Genomic DNA, 15,513 nt, shown 5'->3' with positions numbered 1-15,513 from the left:
ACGCGCTATCTCAGAGTGTCATTCGGGCACATCGCTCAACACTTTCTTGGCACAGACAAACTAGGGTGATCGTGTTTTATGCAATCATATACATTTAAAAATTATAACTTTTTCACTAACAGATAGCGGAGAATTTTTTTACACCTCTTTTCTTTGGAGTAAATGTCGCCATTTTATAACTTTTTCACTATTTCTATATCACAATATTACTGTACGTTTAATTGGTGTAGTAACAGTTACTAACTCGAATGTCGAATGTCGAATGATAATAATAAAATAAAAGAGGGGATTATAATGAAAGTGTAAGTAAAACCTCATTACGCGTTATTAGTCTTCATGTTGATTTATTTTAGTTCTTAGTAATATTAGGAGGTGCGTCATACCCTTATCAGTTTCTTCTAATGCTTTTATTCGTTCAGTAAGGAAGTGAATTTGTTTTTATAAATAAAAATGTAATTAGCTTTAATGACCATATAATGGAATACGAGTTTGAAGAATAAGTTAATCGAAAAATTAAATAAAATTGGTTATCACAAAATATCCCAAAATATGATATTTTGAGGTACATCAATTTTTGACGACGAAGTTGACATCCGTCCATTTGCCTACGCCCATGACGACACCGAAATTCAGGCAAATTTTATGACACTTCATGATTTATTACTCTACACTCATGTTGAAACCAATTATAAAATGTATTACCGTTTTCCATCAGTTTTAATAGATTTTACACTTCTTTTATTCTCATCTAACGATGAGCGACATTAGATTCCATTCCTCTATAAAAACAAACTTGTATAAGTTCTTCATGTTTATATTTTTTGATATAATTTCAAAAAAATATACGAAAATAATAGAGAAGAGACTGAGACAAGAAGTAGAAATGGTATTGGGAGAAGAACAAACGGCATTTAGACCGGGAAAAAAGACAAATGACAACATATATATCATTAGAAACCTAATAGAAAGAAGCATAGATACGGGGGAAAAACTAGTATTAGCATTCATAGACCTAAGAGCAGCATTTGACACGATAGAAAGGCATATTATATAGGGAAATGCTTGAGAAAATAAACGTACCTTATGCTTTGATAAAAATTATAGAAAGTACGTACAAAGAGCTAAAAGGAAGGGTACAAATAACAGGGGAAAGATCGGAAGCATTTAATTGGAAGAGAGGGTATTAAACAAGGAGATAGTCTCAGCCCTTTGCTATTCATAATAGTAATGAACGAATTGATAAGAAACACTAGAGTCAGAACTAATCAACTACAGACAATAATAGGTTACCCGCAGATTACAACCGGTAACAATAGAAGTCCTTAATGTATGCAGACCACATACTAATAGCAGATTCCGAGTATAAAATGCAGAAACTAATGGATATATGGGTAGAACAAATAGAACAACTTAAATTGGAGATAAACGAGAAACAAAATAAGATAATGATAATCAGCGGCAAAGGAGATAAGCAAGATATTCAAATAAAGATAAAATGTAAAAACTCAGAATTGGAAATAGTAACCAACTTACGAATACCTGGAAAGTATAATAACTAATGACGGAAAAATAGACTGGGAAATAACAAATAGAGCACAAGAAATCAAACAAGTTATATTATGCTTTAGCCCCAATAATGGGAAAAAGAGAACTTGCACGAGAAACAAGAATAAAAATATATAACACAATAGTGATACCGACTGTGCTCTATGCAAGTGAAAACTGGACAATTCTGGAAAACATAAGAGCAGGATAAGCGCCATGAAGATGAGACATCTAAGAAGGATAGTTGAAAAGACAAAATGGGATAGATTAAGCAACGAGACTATTAGGAGAATGGCCAACCAGGAACCGATAATGAACAAAATAGCAAAGAGACAAATAAACTGGTATGGGCATCTGATGAGGATGCAAATTCAATAGAATAACCAAGAAAAATTTATGAAGCAAAAGACATCGGAAAAAGAGAAAAAGAGGCAGACCCACAAAAAAAATGGATACAGCAAGTAGTACAGGCGGGAAAACTTAAAACAAAAATCACTCGAGGAATTGAAAATAATGGCAGGAAACAGAAAAGAATGGAAGAGGTGGGTAAATGGAAAGTAAAATAGCTAGCCCAAATCCGACACCCTGATAGGGTAAAAGGAAGGGGAGAAAGAAAGAAAGATATAGATTTAAAAAATTCTGCTCTCTTCACAGCAATATGAGATTGTTTTTATCACTCCTCGACTTGGGATCATCTTTTAGCCATTTAAAACTAATGTCTTTCAGTACAATACTGAGTGATATACGACAATCACTAAACATTCAAAATCAATTAACATCTTGTTGGGTCTAAAAGTAACTATAAACAAGTTATACTATAATCACATCCCAGTCCAGTAGTTGCATCGACATCATTATGACAAATTTTTCTGGAAAGTATCTACAAATTGGGCGTATTTAAATCTTATTTTTCTGACCATCGAGCTTAATTTTTATTTATTGACTCTGAGCATAAAATTGTTGACTCTAATCAAATATTTCAATGGTTTATTACTTCTTCTGGTTTACAGAAACTTAAACGTGCGCTAACTAGTACAAAGATGGACTTTTTCTATGATATTAGATTTTTTGACAGTTTCTTACCAAAACTTATTATAACTTATATATATTAACTAGGTATATATAATATTAAAGCATTTTTTCACTAAAAAAAGTACTACAAACTGCTGAAAAAACACCCGTACAATGGGTTTAATAATGAATTAAGGTTTTACAGATCTAATCTTTCTCTTATTAAACACATTTCAGATGCTACTAAGGATCCCGATTTGTTCCAAGTATATAAATAAGAACAAAAAATTGAATATAATCGGCAATTGAAGAGTACACAGCAAAAACGATGAAAGTCACTTTTTTCTTTAAAAATGGGTTAAAACTCGATAATAGATGAGGGTCTGTAGTATATACTAAACCGGTGTACACAGCAATAAAGCTCATAGTTACGGAATTATTTCATAAACAAAAAATGGTGTACACCGCAAAAACGATGAATGTCACGGGTAAACACAGCAAAAAATGGTTAAGGTCAGTATGTGTGCGAGCAGCAGGTGTGCGAGTTAAATGCGCATTAAGCGTCAGTTTGTTATTATTGTGTATTATAAAGCAAAACAATACCAGAGCAATACCTGTTTCGCGTTGAATTGTGTAGTTTTGTGGTGATAAAAATGAAGTATACAAAGACTAAATGAAGAGAATAATAGCAGTCGACTCGGATACAATTGAAAACTTGAATATGGGATCTAAAAAAAGGCAATCTTTTGGGCGAGAAGTAGGACGTTATGAAAAAACTGAGGTTAGCTTCCCACGAGCTGGGCGAAGACTGTAAATGCTTGAGGTATAAATGTTTTGAAATATTAGATTTTTTTCTGAACGTAAACTAATTATATAAAAATTCAATGAAATGGCTTCTAAAAATGAACAAAGCTCGTATTTAACAGGATTAATAAACATGTTATCAATTAAAAAACGTCGCCCAAGACAAAATGAGGAGATAGCCAAATTTCATGAAAAGGCATATTCTTATAAGGTAAGAACTATGAAAGGAAATAATATCATTGAGGTTCCGGTGTGTAGAAAGGCATTTCTGTCCTTGCATGGAATTTCTGGAAGGTGGTTACAAACGATTCAGGAGTCCTTAAAAAAATGTGGCAATTCACCAAAAGACATGAGGGGGAATGTACTCACACACCCATTGCACCAAACCTCCTGCTACCTTGGAGGCTGTAAAAAATCACATAAGTTCTTTTAAAGGCAGACAAAGTCATTATAGCCGTAAAAAAATCCACTATCGTTTATCTACCGGAGAGCCTTAATTTAAAGAAAAATGTACAATATGTACTGTTGGATAACAATATCCAACACCTATGCAAAATTATTGGGACGCTTTGTAGGTTCGGGTGTGTTCGGTCGGAAGTGACAGTGTTTCTCCCTGCCACCACCAAAAAGTGACAAGTGACCATTTCTGCGCCAGTGCATTCATTACGCATAACGCCATTTTTTTAGTTGTAGTTTTATAAAAAGTAAAAACATACATTAGCTCTGGCTTGTTGCCATCTAATTATTATTATTATTGAACTAGTAAATATTGTATTAGCTCTGGCTTATAGCCATCTAATTATCATAAGTGAATGGTGAATAGTCTAAAATTAAATAAAGGTGTAACTACAGTAAGTTTCGTGAGTCTTATTTCAATTAATTAAGTATACAGTCCGCTAACCATCGAGGCTTTATTGTGCGTCTCGTACATGTACACTGATTTAGATGTTGGATCTGTGTCGTACGAATATTATCGCAAGATCCTTAATCATAATTTCAATATTAAATTTGGATACCCTCGAAGCGACACATGCAGTTCGTGCGACAAATTTAACGCAGAGAAATTAAGCTTACAGAGAAAACTTGAAAATACGCCAATGACAGACGGCAAAGTAGAACTAATGCAACAATTAAAAAATTTAGAAATTCAGAATGAGTTACACTTAAGGAAGGCTGAAGTTTTTTATGCTAGAAGAGAGCAGCAAGACAAAAGAAGCATGAAAGTTACAGACTACGAAAACATTGCTATGGACTTTCCAAAAAAATTTGCCACTACCGAACATTACCACTAATGATGTATATTATAAACGTCAGCTTGCATTTTACTCATTTAATATACATGTTCTTTCTACAGCTGACTCATACTTCTACTGCTACTCGGAAAATATTGCTGCTAAAGGGTCCGACGAAGTGATTTCAATGCTTCACCATTTTATATTTACTCAGTTAGATAAAAATGTCAAACAGCTTGAAATATTTTGGTGACTCATGTGGGGGGCAAAACAAAAATTTCAATATTTTTCGATATATCCATTACGTTGTTGTAACTACTCGAAGACTTGACAAGATCAAAATTACCTTTCTATAAGGGGGCACTCTTATCTAGAGTGTGATAAGAATATGGGCCTTATCAACCAGAAAACTAAAGCTGAGACTATTGCGGACTGGATGAATGAAATTAGAGGAGCAAGAGCTAAGCCAACCCCATTTACAAGTTTTTGATCTCGAACAGAGCTTTTTTTGTCAATGGAATAAATATTTAGCCCCATATTACGTAGTAACAATGTCCATTTGCAGTACAGCCACTTCGGGAAATTCAAGCAGAATCCGTACATCCCAGATATCTAACATATCGTTTAAGCTATAATGGGGCCTTGGAAACTGCAATAGTTCGTAATGCTTTCATCAATCAAACGGAAATGCCCAGAACCTGACGAATTTTTTCTTCCAGATAAAAAGTATACAGGTAATGAATAACTGAATTAAGTCTTAAGACTCTTTGGATCAATATGTTTCTCTTTTTTAGAATCCATACCAATCAGTTTGGAAAAAATGGAAAACTTACAGCAATTAAAACATTTTGTGAAACTGATGGTGCTTCAGAGTTTTATGGTAATCTACCCCACAAATTAACAAGGAAAGCGAAGAAAAATCCTAATGTATTGCATACAGTCATAGAGAGCGACTCTGAGAAAGACGAAGAAAAAGAACAAAGAAATGATATAAATAATAGGACCTCAAAAAACAAGAAAACTGCAGTAATCAAAAAGATAGAAATTGTTAGCAAGCGTAAAAAGGCAGCAATCAAAAAGATGAAAACTGGTTTCAAGGGTAAAAATAAATAAAATAATTATCACAATATAATGTAATGCAATGATATAATTATTATTATTAGATTGAAAGATAATAATAAGTTAGGCTTAAGTTTGTTATTTTGCATTATTTGTGAAATTCCTTTAAATAGCATAGATTATTAGATCGTTTTTGACAAGATTGTCATGACAAGCAACGTTTTTGCGTTGTACTTTTGTGTATTTTGGAATTATTTTTTGTTTTAGGTTAAAAATTAAAAGACTTATAAACATGAGGTTTTCACATAATATAATTAAATAAATGGTTGCACTAAATGGCTGCTAACTTATTTTCCCTAATATTCCTGCTGTAAGTGTATTTTGGTTTCGAAACTTAAAATTCAATTTACCGACAATTAACTTTTAATGACCTTCATCGTTTTTTGCTTTGGAGCTCTTCAATTACAAAATGCTAAAAAGTCAGCCTACTGTGATTTTATTACTAATTCCAATAATAAACCTAGAGACCTGCTGGAAAATAGTAAATTTCGAAAGAAACAATAAAAGATCCAGTTTGGTACAACCTGATCTACCTCCAGACGACATCAGTTTTTACTACAATTGCAGAGATTATTCAATTATAGAAATTGTCCTTCTCCGAGCAAGTCCTTTTTGTTTGTCCCGTTGTGGAAGAAGAGATCTCTCAAATAATAGAAGTTTCTTAGTAATTCTAATTGTAAGGACGTTCACGAAGTTAATAGCATTATTGTTAAAAGAAACATACCAAATAGTTTTAACACCTTTCACTCTTCTTATTAAGTTTAATTCTATCAACTGGAGTATTTACGGAAGTACTACCTATCTACAAAAAAGTTAGTTAAATAAATAAATAAACTCTAAACAGTTCTCTTTTCTTCATTTTAATCCATAAAAAGGTCAAAGTCACTTCTGAAGTTCTTCTGAAAATAATTAAATTTAATTTTATGTTAAACAAATCTGTTTAACTAGTATGATTTAACGAAAAGTATACTTACTTCGTTCATACCCTACTGTAAATTTAAATTACGAATTTTGGCTTGTAGATTATTATTTCAGTATTGGTAACTTTCTTAGACCTAGTACGTTTTTTGTGTTGTGAGTGTTGAGATATACTATTTTTTACGGCCCTGAAAGATAGAACTCACAGTTGAAATATGTAAATTTAAAGCTGCAGCTACAAGCTAAAACAAAAAAGATATATGGGTGAAAGGGAAGAAAATGACATTATGAATTTATTGAAAATTAATCACAGTGCTTATTTTATGTTCACATAATTCACTATCCTGTATTTCCATTAATTTATTGCCGATTCCGAGTAGATAAGTAAATTCTCTACTCCAAAAATTGATGAGTTACCCTGTATAAATAAAGAATTCCTCGTAAGGCCAATTTCGGCAAAACTAAAATACTAGAACCGGCACACGTGTTGGGTTGCGATAATTTTTAAATCCTTCGATAAATTTGTTGTTTGGTTGGACGGAGGCCGCATTTGTAACTTGACACTTTTAAAAAGGCACAAGAGGCGGCAGCGTGGGCACAACTTAGCCATTTCTGGTCTATACAAAACGTTAAAACCACTCATGCGAATATCTCTGTTACATTTAAATTGTTAACAGCTTTTGCAATTGACGAGATTTTTATTTTTTGCTTTGCTTCGCATCGAGTACAATGAAATGTACTTCCTACTTAGAGATGACTAGCCGTTTTGTAATTCTTCAATCGGCGATATATAGGAGAATGGTATAATGACTGTGTTACCTGGGGATACTAAAATGTTAGCTTTTATGTAAAAAAGAGGCGGAAGTTTGTGTGGGGGATCCTCGTGTCGGCTGTATCAAAACATGTGTATCCGAATATGTATTATTTGTTTGTATTATTCCGTATTTGTGCAATATTATTTTTTAAACCCAAAAAGATCTTCTCCATGTGACCATACAAACTTTTAACATTGGTATCAAGTTCAGAATATATTTCACAGAGAATAATACGGAGGGACGAAAATTGGGACATTTTTTCACGTTTGGTCCCAGTGAAGATAGCCTCAAATGAGTTGTCAATAAGTTTCAATAGAAGGAAATATTGCATTGGCTGTGTTTGGTAAGCAGATATATTTGAAACTAGAGTCAGAACCCTCAAACAATCAGTTGCCAGATTGCACACAGATGTCTTTTTAACTTTATTAGTTTTATACTGACATTTTTTTATATTTACTTTTAAAAACTGTTTTAAAACTATTTACTTTTTCTTTTTTTGGGAATTCTAAGAGTACTAATTTTTATATATTTTATTGCTTTTGATTGTGTTATGTTTCATTGGTAATGTAAATTTCAACACTGCCCAACACCAATATTTCGTTCTATCAAATTCATTTGGGGCTATCTTTACTGGAACCAAATGTGAAAAATATCCGAAAATCGAAAATTGTGTCAAACTGATTAGATTTAAGAGACGAAATAAATATAAGGATAAAAGACGAAGGAAATATGTGTAAGATACTAATCTTGGCATGTAAGGAAAATAATGTTTGGAGCTGATACAATTTGCTGATAGAGAAATAGAACGACAACATAGGAAAGGTTGTGACAACGAGTGCAAGTAATTTGCACATTGTAAAAAACATAATCACTCAAATGTTGAAGAAGAAGATTAGTTCTTTATGTAATTGAATAAAATATTAACAATAAAGAGGTTATTTATTTAATAATGGGACTATTTATCTAAAGATATTAAAAATAAAAAATCGGCATTGCCCTGTAACCCGAGATAATTAGCACGCAAGTACTTTGATTAACTCAGTTTGAGACCACTTGCACACCACTTAGAATGACATTCGGGTGTTACAATTCATTGGAGCGAGGTGTATTGATTCGTGTTATCAGGAACCTCTCCACCGCGCTCCAATGCTCCATGCTATCCCTTTCTGTACATGGAGCCTATCTTCAAGTATCCCCTTTTTTCGTACCTTAGATCAGTGCTATCTTTATCCCCCTATCACTTCATACAACACTTTGGGGACTATTTCTCTCAGTATGTGGGTTAGTCCATCATTGTTGTTCTTTGGAAAATAGGATGGTATTTTGTGTGGTGGGTTGTCTTTGTTGCTTGACCATATAACTGTCCTTTTGTTCATTGTTTGCTATTGCCACCCCGTTGTTGGTTGGTGCTACTTGTACTCTGGGTCTACCCCAGGCAGGTATTCTTGGGCATCCTCTAAAACTGGCTGGATGTTGCCTTGTTCGATGGCGCATTTTGGTTTTTGTTCATGTGGGATTGTGCACCATTTTGTCAGGTAGTTTTCACCGTACTTTACACATCTTGGTTCTTTCTAACAGACATTTTGGGCATGGTGGAAGCCCTGACAATTAAAATATTGTGTTGGCCCTTGACATTTTCGTATTCCTTCAATTTGTATTCTCATGTACATGAGGTCCCTTTTGCTTTTGGTACGTCTCTTTTCTACCATTAGCACAAACATAGGCAAAGATCTTTTATCCGGCTTTCCTGGATCTCATGTTGAAAATATTTAGTGTTTTAATATCTCTCTAAGTTTTCTTTAATGTCCTTTGGCCGCTGTATATGAGGGAACTCCTCTTAGTACCAGTTTTGGTTTGATATCTTCCTATAAGGGGAATAGCAATCCGTTGCATTTTTATTGTTTTTGTTATATTCTTCTAATATGTGGGTTTTTTTTTGCTATATTCCTCTCTATTTCTTGTTTGTATAAGTGTCTCGCTGCAGTTTCTGAAGACGAAATGAATTTTATACTGTATACAGCTTTTCTTTTTCGGCAATTTAAAGAATTTCACCCGTTCGTTAACACTTTTGCAACTTGATTACTGGTGGGTGATAAATTTTTTTGGGTGGCATTTTGTTCTTCTGTTTTTCTGTTTGCATTTTCACAAAGATCTATGGTATCTTCCCTTGCCTTAATCGGAAGGGAATATGCATTATTTTCTTCTTTCTTGTGTATTTTGGTTTTTCTCCTTAGCTGGCAAGGAGAGAAAATCTTTTTTATGAGTTTTTGCGTTTTTTTTTTAAACTATGAGTGTTTTTTCGCTTTGTGATTGTTGTTATTGGTATTGGGATTTTTTCCTATTTCTTCGTTTTTTTCTTGGCCCTTTGGCGATTGCTCCCGTAGACTTCTTTTCTGGTTCTTTATTTGGTGATTTAAACTCGTCACAATATTTTGTCCATTTGTTTTATGATATTGTTTCTGGGAGTTGATTATCGAATTTTGCATTCGAAGACTTTCTAATTTAGCTTATTTATGCGCTCTTTTAGCTTGAGAATTTCCCTCTATTTTTTGCTTTTAATTTTTCGTCCATAATTGTTTTATAGTTTTTTTCTTCTTCTTCCTCATTGCTTTCATTTGGTCTTTGCCTTTTGCTAGCCTTTTTCCGTTCTTTTCGTTTGTTGTATTTCTTTGTCTGTCCGTTTCTGTGTCGGTGATTGTTTGTTTCTTTTTGCCCTTTTTTTTTTTCGTCTGTCTTTTTTTTCTTGATTTATTAACAGAACTGGCGAACTTTCATTCATTTGAAAAGATTATCCAATATATTTCAATTAATTTTTAAGGTACCTTACCTAGTTGAATCTTCTTTGCTACTACTCAGCTCTTGTTATGGCACTTTTCCTTACTGTAATCGTTTATTTGTACAAGATTTTTACTTTTTACACTTATCACAATTTATTTTATTTTTATCACAAGTCCGACGATAATTAGAAAGAACTTTGTAAACATAAATTTGAGCGAACGTAAGTTCTAACATTAGTGCTGGTTTTTATTGGAATACGTTTTTAAAACTTTTTAATTACAAATGTCTTGCATATGTGGTAGTATCTACCCCGCTACTTAATAAATTAATATTTTTTATATATCTTTAAACTGTTCAGGGTTCTTATTAACTTTTAGTGTCACAAAGAATTACACACCCAATTATAAAAAGTTAAGTGCCTAAATCCTGTTCGGAATTCGTTACTCTTAAAAGCTTTTTTTACAAAAAACTTCCTTTCTTTACTACTACTTAATAGGCCTAAGTTTTTTAAACCACTCTAAAATCTGCAGGAAATTGCCTCTTCCATCCGGATATGTTACCGACTATCTGCAAGCCGAAAATTAAATCTGTATATATTTTTAAGTAGATAAGAAATACCTAAAATGTGAGAGAAACTCTTTGAAGATTTGTAAGTGTTTAGTAAATTTGTAAGATATTAACGAATATTTCAGTCTAACAAATCAAATAAGGGAAGATACATTAGAAATTTGTCTCCAAAAAACTATATAAACCCTATCTGTATACTCTGAGATAGCGCGTATTTTGAATATAGAGAATTTGAAATTGGTCATTAAAAGAATTATCTAAAAGAAGAAGTGTGTAAGTAGAATCTGTTTTTTTATTATTGAAACCTCTTTTGTGTTCTGCTAGACGTTTTTTGAAGTTCTGCCAGTTTGACCAATATAAGTTTTTGGGCAGTCACCACATGTAGGTTTATATACATCACCGTGTAAGTGCTTTTTAAGTTAATGTTTGTTCTGAGTTACTCCTTTATTTTTTATGTATTTGGTTTTTTCTGTTGAGATTGAAATACTCCAACCACTACTGCAAACAGTAGTGGTTGGAGTGTTCACTTTCTGTCTAAGAATTCTTTGTTTGAACTCATTATATTTAAACATTTCTATCAGATCTTCTTGTTTCATTTCAAGTCTTTCAAATGGTTGTTTTTCTTTGACAATGTTTTTCATTAAGCTTTCAACTACAGGAAAATCAGTTTAAGATATACCTTTACTGTCTAAGAACATGTCATAATAATAACCATAATCAATAGGAGGTCCATAACAAAGACAACCACCATATATTCTCTCGAGAGCTTCTCCAAGTACATAGGCTGATGAATGCCAGAAAACTGCTTGTGCCTCTTTATCATCAAATTTTAACAACTGTAAAGAACAATCTACTTCTAAAGGTCTGTCTAAATCCCACAAGACGTCATTAACCTTTGCAATAACAGTATTATCAGCTAAACCTTGGCTAATTCCTTTAGCAATGGCATATGGTGTGGTTTTCTAGATTACACCTTCAATTATTTTGCCATCTGGTAACGTAACTTTAATAGGTTCTCCCGTTTTTTTTTGCTAATTCAGCTTCATACTGAGCTTTTAGTTTATCCACTCTGAGATAGCGCGTTTCTTTGGCTGCATTTGAATCACCTCCATTTTGAGCCGATTGCTTGTTTTTCTTTGATTTAGATTTTTCATTTTTGCTTTTTGGTTTTCTTTATTGTCACTCATTTTTTTAACTTCACTAATTTCATTATGTGTTCAGATGCACTATCAGTTTTAAAATGCGGTTTTCTGAAAGACACATGTACTTAAATCAGCATAGAATACGAAAATCCTGTACATGTAATGTATGTAACATGTATATAACATGCTATGGCAGGCTGCTAATTTCTGTATTAAATAGGGGTTCCGCAACAATAAAATGAACATAGGAAATCATGAGTTGCTTGTGTGAGTCCATTTCAAAAGGTAAAAGAAATAATAAATTAGACTTACTCACAATCAATTAATTTAACTATCCAGACGACCGGTTTCGCTTTCTACAATATGCAAAGCATCTTCAGGTCTTGATACAAAGTTAAATAAATGCTGAAATAATAAACCCATATTAGGGTGTTGTCTAATAAAGATAAACAAAGATCTACAAAACGACTACATCAATAACATAATTAACACTAATAAATAACATAAAAAACTCATTGTCTCCAAGTAAGAGATGTAGTGCTTCCAAATCCTCCCCCTTTTAAATTTAATATCTGTTCATCCCCCCTTTTTTAAGTGTTTTCTGTGTGTTTCTGTGTGTCTTAAAGTGTCCTCAATTTTAATTTTTAACTTAAATATCGGACTTTACAACCATTTGCCACATATTACAGCAGACCTTTATCAAAGAAATTTGATATTACAAGTTGACAGAATTGCACACCCACACAATTTGTACATCTAATTTCATTCATTGTCTCACAACTGTCACCTTCAAAAATAAAATTTCAATAAATAACACACATTTCATAATATATCTCTAGAATAAATATAAATAACTTTTTAAATAGCTCAATGGTATAGAACATTACTTTCATAAAACAAACAATTACATTACACCTATCTCTAATTCATTGGATAAAATCTGTCTCCTCAAGAACTTCCCCGTTTACTGTCAAACAATTACAATAGCAGACTTGAGTTCTCCAATCAACAATACAGGATAGTTTGAACCATGTTCTTTCAACCATCAATTAATAGAGTACCGGCATGTAAGTAATGTTTTATTTATTTGTTCATTTATTAATTTATTACAGTTTAATAGACTATTTTACCAATTTGTGGGTCTTACCTTGTCTGCTTAAACATTTTATTCATTTTGAAAAACCACAGACATGTAATATTGGCATAATTACTGTAATTTATATAATTTATATCATCTATCTTTGTTTATCTTTATTAGACAACACCCTAATATGGGTTTATTATTTCAGCATTTATTTAACTTTATATCGAGACCTGAAGATGCTTTGCATATTGTAGAAAGCGAAACCGGTCGTCTGGATAGTTAAATTAAATTGATTGTGAGTAAGTCTAATTTATTATTTCTTTTACCTTTTGAACATAGGAAACTATCTGATAAAACCAGAAAATTGCTAAAATAAAGAAAGAAAATGAAAGTAAGTAACAATATACACAGAACTGTTAAAGACAATAAGGATAAGTATTAAAGAGGGCATAAGAAAATGCAATAAATGCAAGACTGACTGAATGAAATAAAAAACTAAAACACTAGAATTGCAGATAGAAATGAAATAATACTGATCGTGAATAAATTCTACAGCGAACTATACAACGCCCCTGAAACACTTGAAAAACCAATCAATAATCAATAAAATGTCCAAACTCCAGAAGTTCTTTCGGAAGAAGCAGAATTGACAATCACAAAAATAAAGTACACTGACTGAAATAGATGGCATAATAATACAACTGCTTAAATAAGCTGGCAAAAAAAAACCTGGAAAAATATTAGCAGGTATATTTATGAATTGCCTAAGATCAAGGTACATACCAGACAACTGGAATACAGCCAACATAATTCTCATTTATAAGGAAATATTACGCGAAATAAACATATTATGCGAAATGAATCTAGATATGCTCTCCTTCAAGCCATCCTGCAAGGAAAAATATTTGGAAAACGAGGTACAGGAAGAAGAAGAACATCTTGGTTAAAGAACCTCAGAATCTGGTTCAATACAACATCTGTGCAGCTTTTCCGCGCTGCTGCAGATAAGATAAAGATTGCCATGATGATCGCCAACATTTGTAACGGATAGGCACATCAAGAAAAAGAAGAAGAAAAAACATCAATGAAGGCATATCAAAACTAGTGACTAATCCAGATATACAGACGATATAATACTCCTTGCGGACAGCTGAGAAGGGGCTGCAAATTCGAAGTACGATAACGAAGTTTGATAATGTAGTACTAGAAATGGCTCTGAATACAAAAAATAAACAAAACTCATGATTTTCAGCTCAGAACCTATTGAAGACATAACGATTTACGTTAAAGGAAAACCTTTAGAGAAAGTACCCAAATACAAAGACTTGGGATGGGAGGTAAATAAACAATGGGACCGCAGCCTTGAAATAACACAACGCATAAGTAGTATTATGTAATAGAAAACTGGGAATATAAATTAGAATTAGAATACTGAGATTCAACATATTCTCTGCCCTTTTATATGGAGTTGTAGCTTGGACAATTACGGAAGCAACTGAAAAGAGACTTTGAGATGTGGTGTTATCGAGGAATATGGAAAATATAATGGACACAATACGTAAAAAAGAAAAAGAAATACGTAAAACTATGAAGAACAGAAAAATTACTGGATGCGATTGGTTATACAAGGGAAAGTGGAAGGAAAAATAGGACCGGGGAGACGACGCAAATCTTGGTTGAAAATTTTAAAGTAGTGGAGTGGAAGAATAACAACAAAACTCTTCATAACTGCTCAAGACTGAGTAAAATGAACCGTGATGATCGCCAATGTCCTTAAAAGACGACGCACACAAAGAAGAAAGAAGAAGGACAATCGGCAAAACTTTATAGGATAAAGAAAGAAGTGAAGACATTCAAGATCAGTGAAAAATAGTTCCAGTTTTGTACGTTTGTACAACATATGTGTACAAAAAAGAAGAATCGCATAAACATGTTAATAGAATTGCGCAAAACAGAATAATAAGAGCATCTCGAGAAAAATCGTTAATAGGTCAAAAAATAAGTGGAAATATAAACTTGTTATCTATTAATAAAATAAATGTTACTTAATGTATTAAGAAGATATTGTCTTAATAATATATTTTTTATAAGATTGCTATTATATTAAAAAAAATACGGCTATTTTTAGTTATTGCATGCATATTTTCCACATTTTATTCGTATACTTATTTGCCTAAATCGAGTTATTGCAGTGCTAAAACATTAGTTATAAACTTGAATGGTTCAAAATGATTAACAGGTACGTGTAAAAATGAATCAACAAATAACAGCTTCCCAACTTAATAATTAAGTCCAGCCCTAAACAAAATAATCTTTTAGAATCGGCATATCCTCAAAAGAGCAGCAAGTAATAACAGCGATGGACCAGTTTCCTTTGTCTGGACGTCACTGATGACCGACAAAGGGCTCACCTCACGTCCACCATTATTCTTCCTTTGACTTTTGGTCTTTGCAGTCTTTGAAATTGGCACAATGGCTGATTCACGTGCTCGTTAATT

General features: G+C 32.6%; 1 pseudogene; it reads right to left on the bottom strand.

Moving 5' to 3' along the window:
* Positions 1 to 11,208: 11,208 nt before the first annotated feature.
* LOC140432167 (threonine--tRNA ligase 1, cytoplasmic pseudogene) lies at positions 11,209 to 11,820 on the bottom strand (annotated as a pseudogene).
* Between the last annotated feature and the right edge of the window lie 3,693 nt (positions 11,821 to 15,513).

Source organism: Diabrotica undecimpunctata, unplaced genomic scaffold, assembly GCF_040954645.1.
Source record: "Diabrotica undecimpunctata isolate CICGRU unplaced genomic scaffold, icDiaUnde3 ctg00003092.1, whole genome shotgun sequence".
Lineage (NCBI taxonomy): Eukaryota > Metazoa > Arthropoda > Insecta > Coleoptera > Chrysomelidae > Diabrotica > Diabrotica undecimpunctata.
The sequence above is the reverse complement of the archived record's forward strand: the minus strand, read 5'-3'. Positions and strand labels throughout refer to the sequence as shown.